Raw genomic sequence first — 14618 nt, forward strand, 5'->3', positions numbered from 1 at the left:
GATGAAAGCGGCCTGGGCGGAGGTTACGGCCACTGGCGAGCGGAACTGCTTCCGCAAGGCCAGCTGCGTCGAGTGTCTGATGCCCAACCCGATGCTTCGGAAGATGACCAGCCCGGCGGCGATTTGTGGCAGCGCGTCGACTCCGACTTGGGGAGTCATGGCATTAGTTGGACTTTTTCGCAAAGAAAACAATTTTACGTTTTGACAAGCAACCGTCAATAAACCTGTGGTACGAACTTCGGGATATAACGAGCGGACGCCGCGTGAAGCTGATGTTCGTTATAAGCGGGCTCGACTGTATAATGAATGAACGATGCATGATGGTCACATTGTTGTCAGTGTGCTTGACTCTACATTTAAATGCTTTATTTTTGTAATCTGTGAACAGAAGCCACATGATGGTCAAAATTATAATGTTACTAGGCTTTATAGACACTGAGAGAGTTATGTAACAACTCACAGTGGCACAATCAGTCAAATTACTATTTACTTACGAGCTCCAGGTTCGAAATGCCAAGAGCACTTCTTCCCACTTGGAACGCCAAACGCCAAAGACTTGCAACACCAAATTTCGGCCACGGCTGGCGAACCACCTAAGGAACAAACATTACGATTTGCACAGCATGTTTTTGGCGGGAAGCGAACCAGTTACGGCAGCGCATCGCAGCCTTCCAACAAATGTAAGTTTGACACGGCCATGGAGTTGTCGCAGCGTCAAAGGCAAGAAATCGTGACGCGGATTGCTCGGATGCTGGCACTCGACCTGCAGCCATACGACATTGTTGAAAGCCGAGGGTTCAAGGAGTTAATGCATGACGTGGAGCCACTGTACAAGGTTCCCTCTCAGACAACTTTCTTAAGAACAATCATCCCTGGACGGATGCACCCGGAACACCACGCCGAGAGACGGGCCGACCGGGCTTGTCAGTTCGAGAAACGCTTCAGCGGACGTCCGGACGTCACGTATACGGACGCCTCTTACCATCCATCGAGGCCAGCGATGGTGGCGGTAGCTCTCGCCCCTCACCGCAGCTGGTACACAGCCTGCAGCATTCGCAATGCAGCAACAGTCACCGCAGCTGAGGAGGTTGCCATTGCGCTCGCGCTAGCCGACCCTAATACCAAAGTCGTCATCAGTGACTCTCAACAGGCTATTCGCAATTACGATGCTGGCCGTATCTCTTGCCAGGCGTTACACATTCTACGTTCTACAGCACCCTCTTCCACATCTCGCTTACTTCTTTGGGCTCCAGCCCACGAGTCGCTCAGCGGAAACGCCCAGGCACACACTCTCGCTCGAGATCTCAGCTGCCGAGCCGAGAGTATGATCAGCCACCCTGCTTCCGCTGACACTAATATCCCACGCGCTTCACTAACTCTACTCACCACTTACACGGACATACTCCAGCACTACAGACTCCAAAGGTGCACATATCCTCCCGCACACCGCGATCTAACAAGACGCGAGGCCGTCCAATGGCGCAAACTACAAACTGGCAGCTTCCCACACCCCCTCTTATACAGCAGGATCTTTCCGGAACAGAAAGCCCCCATGTGTAAACACTGCTCAACTCCGGCCACACTCATACACATGGTGTGTACTTGTACACATTACAACAGAGACAACGCAAACACCCCAGAGACGTGGGAGTCTCTTCTGTGTACTTCCAAGCCAGCAGACCAACGCTGGCTTATCCAGCGCGCGGTGGAGGCCGCGGCATCCCAAAGGATCCCCGCCGACCTCCTCTAAGTCAGCGCAACCGGTCCTTTGACTGGTCCCCTGTTTTTGGGCGCAATAAAAGAGTTTACCTACCCTGGTTTGAACAGGTTAACTGGAATAGCTGTGAAGCGCCGAATTCACGCCGACCTGCAGGAAGGCGTACAGTCTGTCGTTCACCAGTGACATGTGAACGTCGAGGTCAAACCAGAGCTGCATTAGTCTCACGTGCCATTACTTCACCTCGAACTTTGAAATCCGGGCGTTCACGTTGGGAAACCAGCACGTGATTGACAGTCACACTCCATGCAACATCTTAGCTCACCTGGAAGCAATGACGAGTGAATAGGATCTGCCACTGCAAGAGGTACCTTTTTTTGTTGTGACTGACAATGCTCGAAACTTCCGCGCATCTCTCCGGGAAATTTAGTTTAGTGTTTAGGCCATACATTGCAGTTGGCCATCAAGGATGCCAAGGAAGAAATTGCAGGAGTGCCCGCCATTCTTAAGAAATGCCGTGCAATAGTAGGCCATTACAAGCACAGTACCCAAGCTGCAGCAAGACTAAAGGACTGCCAGCAGCGGATGGAGCTACGCCTCCTGGAGCTCGTCCAGAATGTAGACACCAGGTGGAATAGCGAGCACGACATGCTTTTACGTCTCCTTCAGCTTTATGAGGCAGTTTGAATTGAAATCGCTACGTTGGAGACAGTGGTGTCCAACCTGACACCACAGGAATGATAAACGGTGGCCGGACTGGTCAAAGTCCTTGAGCCATTTGCATCAGCAAGAAAAGACCTGAGTGGTCAGAAATACGGAACGCAGACGGTGCTGAAGGACTCTACTGCAGCGGGTGATGACACGTCACTGTTCGCAAAAAAATTACAAAAAAGTGTGAAGGCAATATTTCCTAACCACAGTGAGCAAAAAGAGTACATCATGACAACGGCATGTGACCCATGATTCAAAAACATCGGCACTGAAGCTTTACAAGAAACAAGGCTTCTGAAACTTTAAGGACTGAGCTGCAGAGCTCGCCAATCCCACCACCCTCTGACTGTGCTGAGCCTTCAACATCTACAGCACAAACGCAGTGTAGTGCCAGCATATGGGACAATATTGACAAACTTTCAATGTCATCTGGGAGAGACAACCTTGAACCAGGCAACATTGATGAATTTCAGCGGCACCTTCGAGAGCCAGTTTGCAGCATAGATGAACACCCTTTCGTGTACTGGAGGAAAACCGGCAAGCAGAACTTTTCAAGTCTGTACAGAATAGCCATGAAATACCTGGCTATACCAGCAACGCAGCCAAGTGAAAAACTGTTTTCTACAGATGGCAACATTGCCACGTCCAGGCTATAAAAACTGTTGCCGGATCACGTGCAGCAGCTGCTTTCTTGCATGAGAACTTATAAATTGCAAGCACTACAGCACATTTTTGAATAAATTTGTTACTATTCAATATCCGATTCGAGAGGTACTATTCGGTATTCACACACCCCTACACTTGTTCTGTAATAGCTGTACTTGATGGAAACATGTAACTATTGGAATCATTCTCTAGCCATGCAGGGATAATGCCTAAGACTACAACACTTGTGACTACACTGGAGGAGTCTTGCTCTTTGCTTGTTATGCCTTTTTACGCTTTACGTCGTAATATGCAAACCTTGCTCAAGAAATTATAGTTTTGCCATTCTGTACTTGTTTTTTTTCAATCTATAAAGCTCAGCCAGTGGTTTGTTCATTCCAAAATGTTATCAACATCGTCACTAGTAGCAAAATAAGTGTACGCTCTTTCTACTATTTCTTTGATTAAAAAAAAGAAACAGAAATTTCTCTGCTGGTGAAATTTGAATGTTACATTTTTTGGAACATTTACCTACTAATAATCTATGCTGAATTAACATTTGGGTTTCCAGTCCCTCTAAAGTTTTACAGTAAATGCTCATTTTCGCTCTCAGCGCAACACAAACGGGACACAAGACAAAGGACTAGCACAAACAGGCGCTGACTATCAACTGGTTTTTTATTGAACAACGAAAAGCGTATGAATACAAACAGTGAACTACTTATAAATCAACAAAAGTTATCTGGAAGGCACGTGGGAGGTCAGATAGCTCAATTCCCTCTCGGATAACGTTATGGAAGGGCTGCTGATACATTTTGCGCCGTTGTGGTAAATATAAAAAGCTTCCATTACCTCGCGTGTTAATTTATTGTTATGTCGGAACAGGATGCGCGTGTTCTTGTAATCGGGAACACTTTGGCACTTTTTGCACTGCAAAGACGCCTGGGCAAGGGAGTCCCCTTAGCTCTCCTTTCTGCATGATCCTTTTCATGCCTGCATTAGCATTGCCTGCTGTGGGAGCCTGTGTGAGACAGGGGGTCATTTTTCATGGTGTTTTCATGCTCCATCAAGCGTTTGTTAACGCACCTGCCAGTCTGGCCAATGTACATGGCACCGCAGGAGAAGGGGACCTGGTATACCACCCCTACTTCGCAAGGTATAGATGGCGACACATGACGCACCTGACAAGCATCCCTCTTGCTCTTGCCGTAGTGCCTCTGATTGACCTGTTTGCACATTGCGATAAGTTTTCTAGGTGCAGAAAAGACGACATCAACGTCGTATCTGCTCGCAACTTTTTTCAGCCCCTGTGACAAGCAGTGTGCTTACGGGACCACAGCCGGCTTTTTCTTCTTTTTGGCTTCTTTCGGCTGAGCCCCATTCTTGAGCTGCCTAAGAAGTTTCTCCGCTGCCCTGAAAATGAGTTGATCTGGGTACCCGTTCACAAGTAACCTGCCTGTTTGCGCCAAAATGCTCTCTCGCGTCCTTTCATGGCAAGATTTCCTGAGAGCTGATTGCAGGCAGGATGCAGCAATGCCCTCCTTTATGAGCTTAGAATGGCCAGACCGAAAGTTTATCAATGGTTTGGCAGTCCTCGGGCGATACCACCAACACAAGTGTTTTCCCCCACACACAGTGCCAAATCCAAAAACTGCAGTTCTTTGTTGCTGGGAACCTGAGTTGTGAACTCCAGCCCACGTCCGCATTCCTTAAAAGTCTTCAGAACGTCGACCAGACTTCTTGGCAAACTGCCTGTTCGGGTGAGCACCAAGTAGTCGTCGACATACCGAAAAATTCTGACAACTACCCCATTCAATGCCTTTAAAATTCCCCTGTCAACCCTGCTTAAAAAGATGTCGGCTAACACAGGTGCCACCCTGGAGCCTATGCAAACCCCCGATGCCTTTCCCTCCCAATCAACCACTGTTGCAGATAGATAAATGGACAAGATTTCTAAAAAACTGTCAACCGAGACACCGCATCTATTGATAAAATCACTTTCACCATTGTCCTGTGTTATGCACATCTTCACAGCTTCCATGAGTTCACCATGTGGCAAGGAATAATAAAGGTCCACCACGTCAATGCTGAAAAACATGCAGTTACCGGGGTTATCCGTTTTGAGAAAATCGACCAGCAATTCCGAATTGGGAATTACAAATGGGTCCGGAACGCACAAAGAAGCCAGTTGCCTCTGAAGATACCCTGAGACGACATGCTGCCAAGTCCCCCGTTCAGAGACGATGGAACGAAAAGGATAGCCTGGCTTGTGCGTCTTGGCGGTGAAAAAGACCGAGCTGCTGACGCGTTGACTTGTTGGCTGCTTCAGCCAGCTTGTTCAAGTTGTGGCCTCTTAAAAGTTGCACTGCCTGTCCTTTCACCTTCGAAGCTTTGAAGGCAACCTGTCTGAAGTTCTTCCGCAGGGCTTCGTACGCTTTCTAATCAAAGGCCCACGCTGGAAGGACTACAATGCATCCCTCCTTATCAGCTGTCAGGAACTTCAGACCGCTTCCAGCCAGGAATTCAACGGTATTGTTCATGCTCCCGCTGTTCCGCTGCTTACCATGGGTTCCCTCCAGCACGTCCACGCAATCCACAGTGCAACAGGGGCGCATGTCCTCTGGGGCCAAGCGAACAATGTTCCTCGAACACGCCACCTTCTCTGCGGGCCTCAGACGTGGCTCAAAGGCGAACTTCGGTCCCATCCGCAACACCTTTTTGTGTCTTTCCGGTATCTCCTGGTCGCTGAGGTCGATGAACCTTCCTTGTTCCACGTTATCCTGTTTCCTCTTAGGCAGTGTTGGCCGAACGGCGTTCCATATGAATTCCGTGACGCTTTCAGAAGTTGCACACCACTCCCGAAAATCCCGTTCACGCTTGCAGGCCACCCTTAGCTGGTCCTTGAAGATTCGTGCTTGCCGCCACAACTCGGACTTGTATATCTTGCACAACCTTCTCGTGTGACTGCTAGAAGGCTCAAAGAACCCGCCCACGGCTAGCACTTTTTGAGGACAAGAGGCATGTCTAATGTACCAAGAAAGGACCCTGGCCCTACACACGCAAATGGCAAACAAGGACACTAAGACGGAGGGGTTAGATAGATCAAAACTAATACAGAAATTAGTGCCCAGTGTACTAGGAATAACTTTCAGCAAGGCGGAAACTTGGGCGAGTTGGTAAGTGTTCATTTTCGCTCTCGGCACAACACGAACGGGACACAAGACGAAGGACTAGCACAAACAGGCGCTGATTATCAACTGGCTTTTTATTGAAGAACGAAAAGCGCATAAATACAAACAGTGAACTACTTATCAATCAACAAAAGTTATCTAGTCCTTTCGATGTTCACAGACTAGTCTGCAAGGAGCATTGCCATACTTCTTACCAGTCTGTAACCATTCAGGAAGGGCACACGGTAGCTGCGGAATACAATTTAATAGCGTTGATATAGTAGATTATCCTTAATCAGATCTTTCCTTTATTGGGGGAGCTAGCTTGTATCCTGTGCAGCCATCCTACCGCCTGGTTCTGCTGCGGACTACGTAACACTAGCTGTGCTGTGAGGTTAACGTTTGCTTCAACAATAGCGAAATGAGCGCGCAGAGGTCCTACAGTTACTAGAGAATTCTTGCTGCACCTAGCCTGTGAGGGGATTCTACAAGTTCCCTTAAACATGCACCTTATCTCACCCAAGTTTCCCAATTCAACTTACCTGTTGAAGAGGCCATTCCTGCTTCTTCCGGCAAAGGAGGTGTGCGCCTGCGGCTGATCCCATCTGCTTTCACGTCACGGCTTGGCGACCAGGCAGCCCTGTTCGATTCTGTAGTCGGACCTGCTTTCACGTCATGACTTGGCGACAGGGTAACCCTCCGCGATTCTGCAGTGGGACCGGCTTTCTTGCTACGGCTTGGCGAATTAGTGCCGCCTTGGGTGCAACGGTTGCAATCAAGTTGGACGCGGTGTGAACGCGTTCCTGCCAGCCAAGGAATCCACCTGAAAACGAAGACGCGGCGGAGATCACCCTGGTACCTATGATTTTTAGAGGCTATGATTTTGGCACGGCGGAACCAAAAAAAAAAAACTTCTGCCGAACGCCAGTTTAGGTTATTTAGGAGTCTATTTGCACAAAGGCGACCAAACTGTGGCCACGTTCTACAAAGACGCGAGGCCGACTCATGGCGTTCTTTTGGTGTTCCCGACAGTTGAAATCGCGCAGGCAAGCTCAAAGCTATTATTATACGCTCCTTTCTCCGCTCATGAGCGTGTGTGTTGCGGCACTGTGATCGACAGGGAACTTTACAACACAGATTCCTTGCAACATTCTCTCAAGGAAGGCGCAGCGCACAGTCAAACATGTCCTGCGCACTTTCCATGCAGGGCCTAAGTTCGATGGGTTGGCGGAAGCGCCATTCATTAACCAGAACCATTAATCGGAACGCTAACTATTAATCGGAAGCGTTTCACAACGGCGCTTAGCTAACCGCCGAGCACTAACCACCGAGCCACAGCGGGGGGGGGGGGGTGAAATTAATCCGAAGCATTTCATTACGCCGCCCATTTCGAATCTCTTTTTCACTGCCAACATCCTTTCTCCCTTGATGAAGTGGGCACTGAGAAGTCACTCTGTTACTACGGCTTTGCTTTCCTGAAGAGAGAAATTATAATCTACGACACAGCACGCGAGTGTTAAAGAGTTTACTGATATTGCATGGAGATGTTGTGGTACCGGACCCGTTACAATTCTTTCAAAATAATCGCTCTGCAAGGACAGTCTTAAAGCGATAAACGTGCTTCTTACAATATATATAACGAGTGGATGGGCAGGACGAAAATCAACACTCATCAACATATTAAAGGGCTACTAAGCAGCAGAGGACCTGTCCCATTTGTCCTCACACCCACAGGCAGACCAATACTGAATAAGCAGACGCGGTACACTTCGCAGATCCTGTTACTTATGGCTCGAGCTCACCTCTGCTCCGCTCTCATTTTTTAGCCGAGAAACGTGGTATATTTAGTGACGCTGAACTGCCTACCCAGAAGAATTGTTACTGTACTGCGAGGTGCGCGATCAAACACTGCTAGTGAACTGGTGTCCTCAACTTAGAGTGGTGTCACATATATTAAGGACCCTAAAATAAATTTTAAAGAAAAAAGGTGTGAAGACGACGACGCGAATTAACCGAAGAATAAAGAAGAGGAAGAAGAAGCATTCGTTGATGTGTAGAGCGATGATTGGTGGAGAAGCATTCGGTGCGGTGGAGAGAGATGATTGGTGGAGAAAAGAAGACGACGACAAGGCTTACGTGGACTAACACCGAGGCTATAAAAGAGCGAGTGAGAGCGAGGCACGGGGGGGGGAACAGCAGAGAAGCGGAGGCTCCGGCGGGTCAGGGACACTTTGGCTGGAAGAGACCGACGCCGGCTACTGCTCCGGTGAGCTCGCGTTCTACAACTCCGCATCGTGGACTTCCTGCCGTGCCTGAGCCCGTTCCGGGGAGTCAACAGAGGACGGTACCACCTGTTACGGCCAGGGGTGCCTCCAGCGCTGTTGCCACCCACGCCAACACTGGAATCACCTCCACGGGCGCTTGGACCGGGAGCTTATACGGCGCAGCCAGCGACGCCGCCAGCAACACCAGCCCAAGCACGCCGAACGCCGCCTCGACGCCGGATACTGTATCCATACAACGCCGCAGCCGCACCGAACCAACCGTGAGCACGAACGCCCACCACGAATAGTAGAACGCTAGTAGTAGACGCTGGTAGCAGTGTGCCCGGGTCGTGTGTATTTATAGTCTTTGTGTTTTGTGTTAGTTTTGTGCTCTAGTGTGTGTGCCACGTAGGGTGTATTAAATGTGCATTTGTGTGGGTACACCCGTCGCCTAGTCCATTCTTTAGGTCCGAGTGTTCTCCGGAGATATCCGTGACATAGATAAGTGGCGAGCCTGCCAGGATACATTTCCTTTTTATTTTTTGCCTTGTCTCGGATTTTTTCGATCTCTCGACGGCAGAAAGTATGGACTTGGCAAAAACGTTAGAGCTGGCGCTCAAGCTAGGGTTGAGCAAGGAAGAGGCGATGCGTCTCTGTGACGAGGAGAAAGAAGAGGCAAAGAGGCAGAGAGAGGAAAGGGCGCAAGCACGCGCAGACGCTCGTGAAGCAGAAGAACGCGAGGCGAAAAGAGCTCGCGAGGCAGAGAGAAGAGCTCGCGAGGCGGAAGAGCGAGAAGAGAAAAGAGCTCGCGAGGCAGAAGAACATGAGAAAAGAAGGATAGAACGGGCGAAGGAGTTTATTTTGTGGAAACAGGCGCATGCCGCGGGAGGATATTAGGAGATCACGGACAATGATCAGCATTCCTTAGCGGGTACAGATTCTCCTAGAGCGGCCAGAGTTTGCCCAAGGAAGCTGGTGGCTCCTTTTGATGACAGGAGAGATGATTTGTATGCATATCTGCAAAGATTCGAGCGGATAGCTTTGGGGCAAGGCTGGGAGCGCTGTGAATGGGCCACGGCATTGAGCATGTGTTTAGTCGGAGAGGCGCTGAATGTTTTTGGAAGGATGCCTGCTGCTGATTCCATGGACTTCGAGAAAGTTGAAAAGGCACTCCTCCAAAGATTCAGGCTTACGGCAGAGGGTTTTCGTGAGAGATTTCGGACCGCGAAACCTGAGGATTCGGAAACCGCTAAGCAGTTTCCTGCAGGCTGACCAGCTATTTTGATAGGTGGCTCTATATGTCAAACACAGAAAAGAGTGTTCAAGGTGTGCTTGACAAGCTGTTCACAGAGCAACATTTAGCGTCCTGCAGCTCAAAACTGGCGCTATTCCTGAAGGAAAGAAAGTTGTGTTCATTAGAAGAGTTCGCCGACACTGCAGATCAATTCGTCGAGGCTCAAGGGCTAAGAAATATGAGTAAGGCAAAAGAGGAAACCCAAAAGGTCCTAGAGACAGATGCGGCAAAACGAAGAGCTTATGGCGGTGCGTCTAAGGCGCCAGTAAGGTGTTTTCTCTGCGGCAAGGTGGGACACCGTGCAGCTCACACTCCGACTAGTAGCGCTGCCCAAAAAACACAGATTGTGTGTCAAGGTTGTAAGAGGAGGGGTCATACTCTGGATGAGTGCCGATACAGAACTCAGGACCGAGCTGCATGCGTTGTCGACTCTAGGGTAGAACTTGTCACGTCATCCGAAGTTCCACAGCTGAAAGGAGAGCAAACGCCGCTGGAAAATGAGGCAGTGAGTGGACCACCCAAGTCGAAAGCAGCAATGCCAGTGGTGGTTGGGCAAATAGGGGACCGTCCTATATTGGTGCTTAGAGACAGCGGAGCTAACACAGTCTTGGTTCGTAGAAGCCTGGTGAAGGACGAGGATCTTACAAGGGAAGCGTCGGCCGTCACTCTTGTAGATTGCACAGTGAGGTACCTTCCTGAAGCCAGGATCCTAGTGTCCACGCCATATTATACTGGGCAGGTAATGGCAAAATGCGTAGACCAACCCATTTACGATCTCATCCTGGGAAACATTACGGGTGCAAGAAGTGTCGAAGACCCCGATCCCGAGTGGAGGATGCTCGACGTTGAAGAAAATCCAACGGAGGAAAGGCCCGCGACAGCTCAGACGGGTGCAGTCAGCTTCTCGTCGGCAGTGGAGACAACAGCTCAAGCGACAGCCCGAGCAACGCAGCGCCCGCTCTCTACTCCTGTTACGATGTGCCTGAGCGTAACACCGGGCGAAATTGCAATTAGGCAAAAGGAAGACCCGAACTTGAAGGCTTGCTTCGAAAGAGTTGGGGAAAGAGTGAAAAGATAGAAGAGTCGGACGTCAATCGAGTATCAATTGGTAAATGGTCTTCTGCACAGGGAATGCATATTTAGTACAGGAAGGCGGGTCCAACAGCTGGTGTTACCAAGAGATATGCGAGAGACCATACTACGCTTAGGACATGACGCGATTATGGCCGGACACCAGGGTGTTCAAAAAACGGTGTCTAGCACCACCGAGGATTCTTTTGGCCGGGTGTTCAGAGTGACGTTAAGCGCTTTGTTCGCTCATGTGACGTGTGCCAGCACACAGTTCCGAAGGGAAGAGTTGGTCCCGTACCTCTGGGCAAAATGCCAGCCATCGACCTACCGTTTCAGCAAGTGGCGGTCGACATTGTGGGGCCAATCTCTCCAGTATCCGCCAAAGGCAATAGATATGTGCTTACTCTGGTTGACGTGGCCACTCGTTATCCTGACGATATTCCACTGAGAACTATTGACAGTATCCAAGTGGCGGAGGGTCTTGTGGAAATGTTTTCGCGTTATGGGTTCCCGAGGGAAGTTTTGAGTGACCGGGGCTCGAACTTCACATCGGAACTAATAAAGGAGGTTAACCGCCTTTTGTCAGTGAGGCAGTTACTGACGACGCCTTACCATCCCATGTGTAATGGGTTTGTAGAGCGGTTCAATGGCACCCTCAAAAATATGATCAAGAAAATGTGCCAGGAGAGACCCACTGATTGGGATAGATATCTCCCAGCACTCTTGTTCGCTTACCGCGAAGTACCGCAAGCGAATATTGGTTTCTCGCCCTTCGAGATGTTGTATGGGAGAACCGTTAGAAGTCCCCTTGCAATACTCAAGGAGCTTTGGGCTATTAAGCAGATTGCATCACATCTCAAGACAACTTACACATACGTGTTTGAGTTGCGGGATAGATTGAAGGAAACATGCAGGCTTGCACATCAAAGCCTGGAAAAGGCGCGCGAACGCCACAAGAGATGTTATGAAAAGAAAGCCATTCACAGAAATCTGAATCCGGGCGACAGGGTTGTAGTGTTGTTACCCATGGATCATGATAAGATAATGATGCAATGGAAGGGCCCGTACCTTGTGACGCGGAAGGACAAGGATTATGAGGTAGTGATAGATGGCACTAAGAGGGTTTTCCATGTTAATATGTTGAAGATATATGAAGAACGAAATCCCGTACGGCGGTACGCCCCCAGGGCAACTTGTTCGGTAGTGGCCGAGATGAGGTGTGATGCTGCGGAGGTGTCCACGTTCAGTGGGAAGAAAAACGCAGGAGGGGATGAGGTACTTGAGAAGCCCAATTTGAATGCAGACAGAGGTTTACAGCTCTACTCCAAATCAAGGGGGAGACGTTTTGGGATGGGCCAAGCCAAATTGAGGTCATATGTCACAAATTAGACTTGTATAGAGATAGAGCTAACTGGTCAGCTCTGGGTGTCTCCGAGATATATCATGTTGTTGCTGTGTAAATGTGTCTCTGTTGTTGTTGCTATTGTGGGTGTTGTGGACATGAACATGTTTATTAAGGACTCTGTACGGATGGCGGCAGTGGTGTGTTAGTGTTCTGAAAACGCAGTTTGGTGTGCTGTGTTAGTGGTGTGCGTTTGGTGTGTGCTGGACATCTTCGATGTGGTGTGTGCTGAGTCCAGAATCGCCACAGAAGATAGTCGGTTGGCTGGATGGCTTGAAGATGAGGATGACGGGAGCAGTTTTTCATGGAAAAACTCTTGAGAAAGGGGGCCCTTGTCACATATATTAAGGACCCTAAAATAAATTTTAAAGGAAAAAGGTGTGAAGACGATGACGCGAATTAACCGAAGAATAAAGAAGAGGAAGAAGAAGCATTCGTTGATGTGGAGAGCGATGATTGGTGGAGAAGCATTCGGTGCGGTGGAGAGAGATGATTGGTGGAGAAAAGAAGACGACGACAAGGCTTGCGTGGACTAACACCGAGGCTATAAAAGAGCGAGTGAGAGCGAGGCACGGGGGGGAACAGCGGAGAAGCGGAGGCTCCGGCGGGTCAGGGACACTTTGGCTGGAAGAGAGCGACGCCGGCTACTGCTCCGGTGAGCGCGTTCTACGACTCCGCATCGTGGAATTTCTGGCGTGCCTGAGCCCGTTCCGGGGAGTCAACAGAGGACGCTACCACCTGCTACGGCCAGGGGTGTCTCCAGCGCTGTTGCCACCCTCGCCAACGTCGGAATCACCTCCACGGGCGCTTGGACCGGGAGCTTATACGACGCAGCCAGCGACGCCGCCAGCAACGCCAGCCCAAGTGTAACTGGTTCCCTGGGTCAATGGACACCTCAGTCGCGCTGTAAGTTGGCTGTCGCGTCCGAATACAAATTGAGGAAGTTATGAGCCTTTAGTTTTCTCGACACCAGCTTAATTGCCTCAAACTCATTTATTTTGAGGAAAAGAAAGACACCTAAGTGGATCCCCGGGTGAGTGAACACCTCATTAGCGGGCGAGCGAACACCTCATTAGCGCTTTTAAGTACGTGGTGGAAAAACGCTAAGGCACCCGTGTGCTGTGCGATGTCAGTGCACGTTAAAGATCCCCAGGTGGTCGAAATTATTCCGGAGCCCTCCACTACGGCACCTCCTTCTTCCTTTCTTCTTTCAGTCCCTCCTTTATCCCTTCCCTTTTGACGCGGTGGAGGTGTCCAATGATATATGAGAGAGAGACTGCGCCATTTCTTTTCCCCCAAAACAATTATTATTATTATTATTATTATTATTATTATTATTATTATTATTATTATTATTATTATTATTAATACGGCACCTTTCTTCTCTTAGTCCCTCAACCCGCCGCGGTGGCTCAGTGGTTAGGGCGCTGGTCTACCGATCCGGAGTTCCCGGGTTCGAACCCGACCGCGGCGGCTGCGTTTTTATGGAGGAAAAACGCTAAGGCGCCCGTGTGCTGTGCGATGTCAGTGCACGTTAAAGATCCCCAGGTGGTCGAAATTATTCCGGAGCCCTCCACTACGGCACCTCCTTCTTCCTTTCATCTTTCACTCCCTCCCTTATCCCTTCCCTAACGGCGCGGTTCAGGTGTCCAACGATATATGAGACAGATACTGCGCCATTTCCTTTCCCCAAAAAACCAATTATTATTAAGTACGTGGTGGTTAGGCCGCCCGGACTCCATGGCTGCAGGAGGGGTGACGATAACATCTGCGTGTAGCGCTTCTGCCACAGGTTTATGATGACGGGAGTGGGTTAATTGCTTACATGTGTCATGTCTACTCTCGCATTGCAAAGTGCGCTGGCGTACTAAAAGAACTTCTCCTCAAAGAGCATTTAGACAAGAAACGGGAAATCTCGTGCCAGATCACGCCACATTTAATTTCTCTTCAATTAGGCACCAACAGAATGAAGACAAAAAAATTGTAATTATTAAATTTGGCATATGAGGAAAGGAATTGGCGCAGTATCTCTCACATCTTGGTGGACAACTGAACAGCGCTGTAAGCAAAGGGATAACTGAGGGAGTGAAAGAAGAAGGGAAGATAGTGGTGCCATGTAGGGCTCCGGAATAATTTCGACTATCTGGGGATCTGTAACGTGCGCTGACGTTGCCCAGCACACGGTCGTCTTTTTGCCTTTCTCCTCCCCGAAAGCTGTTCGGCTCTATGATTCCGCTCCACAGAGTGCCCGTAGACTGAGTCCGGGTCCCCTGTATGAGCCCCTCAAAGTTGGAGTTTTACTACACTGTACATTTGGCAGACAGTAGGGCACAGCAAGAACTGC

At 49.5% G+C, this 14618-nt stretch overlaps 1 non-coding gene across 1 annotated transcript; it reads left to right on the top strand.

Moving 5' to 3' along the window:
* The first annotated feature begins 13675 nt into the window (after window positions 1-13675).
* TRNAG-ACC (transfer RNA glycine (anticodon ACC)) lies at window positions 13676-13747 on the top strand. The gene has a single exon. It is a non-coding gene; the product is annotated as a tRNA-Gly (tRNA).
* Window positions 13748-14618: the final 871 nt, after the last annotated feature.

Source organism: Amblyomma americanum, chromosome 10 (genome assembly GCF_052857255.1).
Source record: "Amblyomma americanum isolate KBUSLIRL-KWMA chromosome 10, ASM5285725v1, whole genome shotgun sequence".
Classification (NCBI taxonomy): domain Eukaryota; kingdom Metazoa; phylum Arthropoda; class Arachnida; order Ixodida; family Ixodidae; genus Amblyomma; species Amblyomma americanum.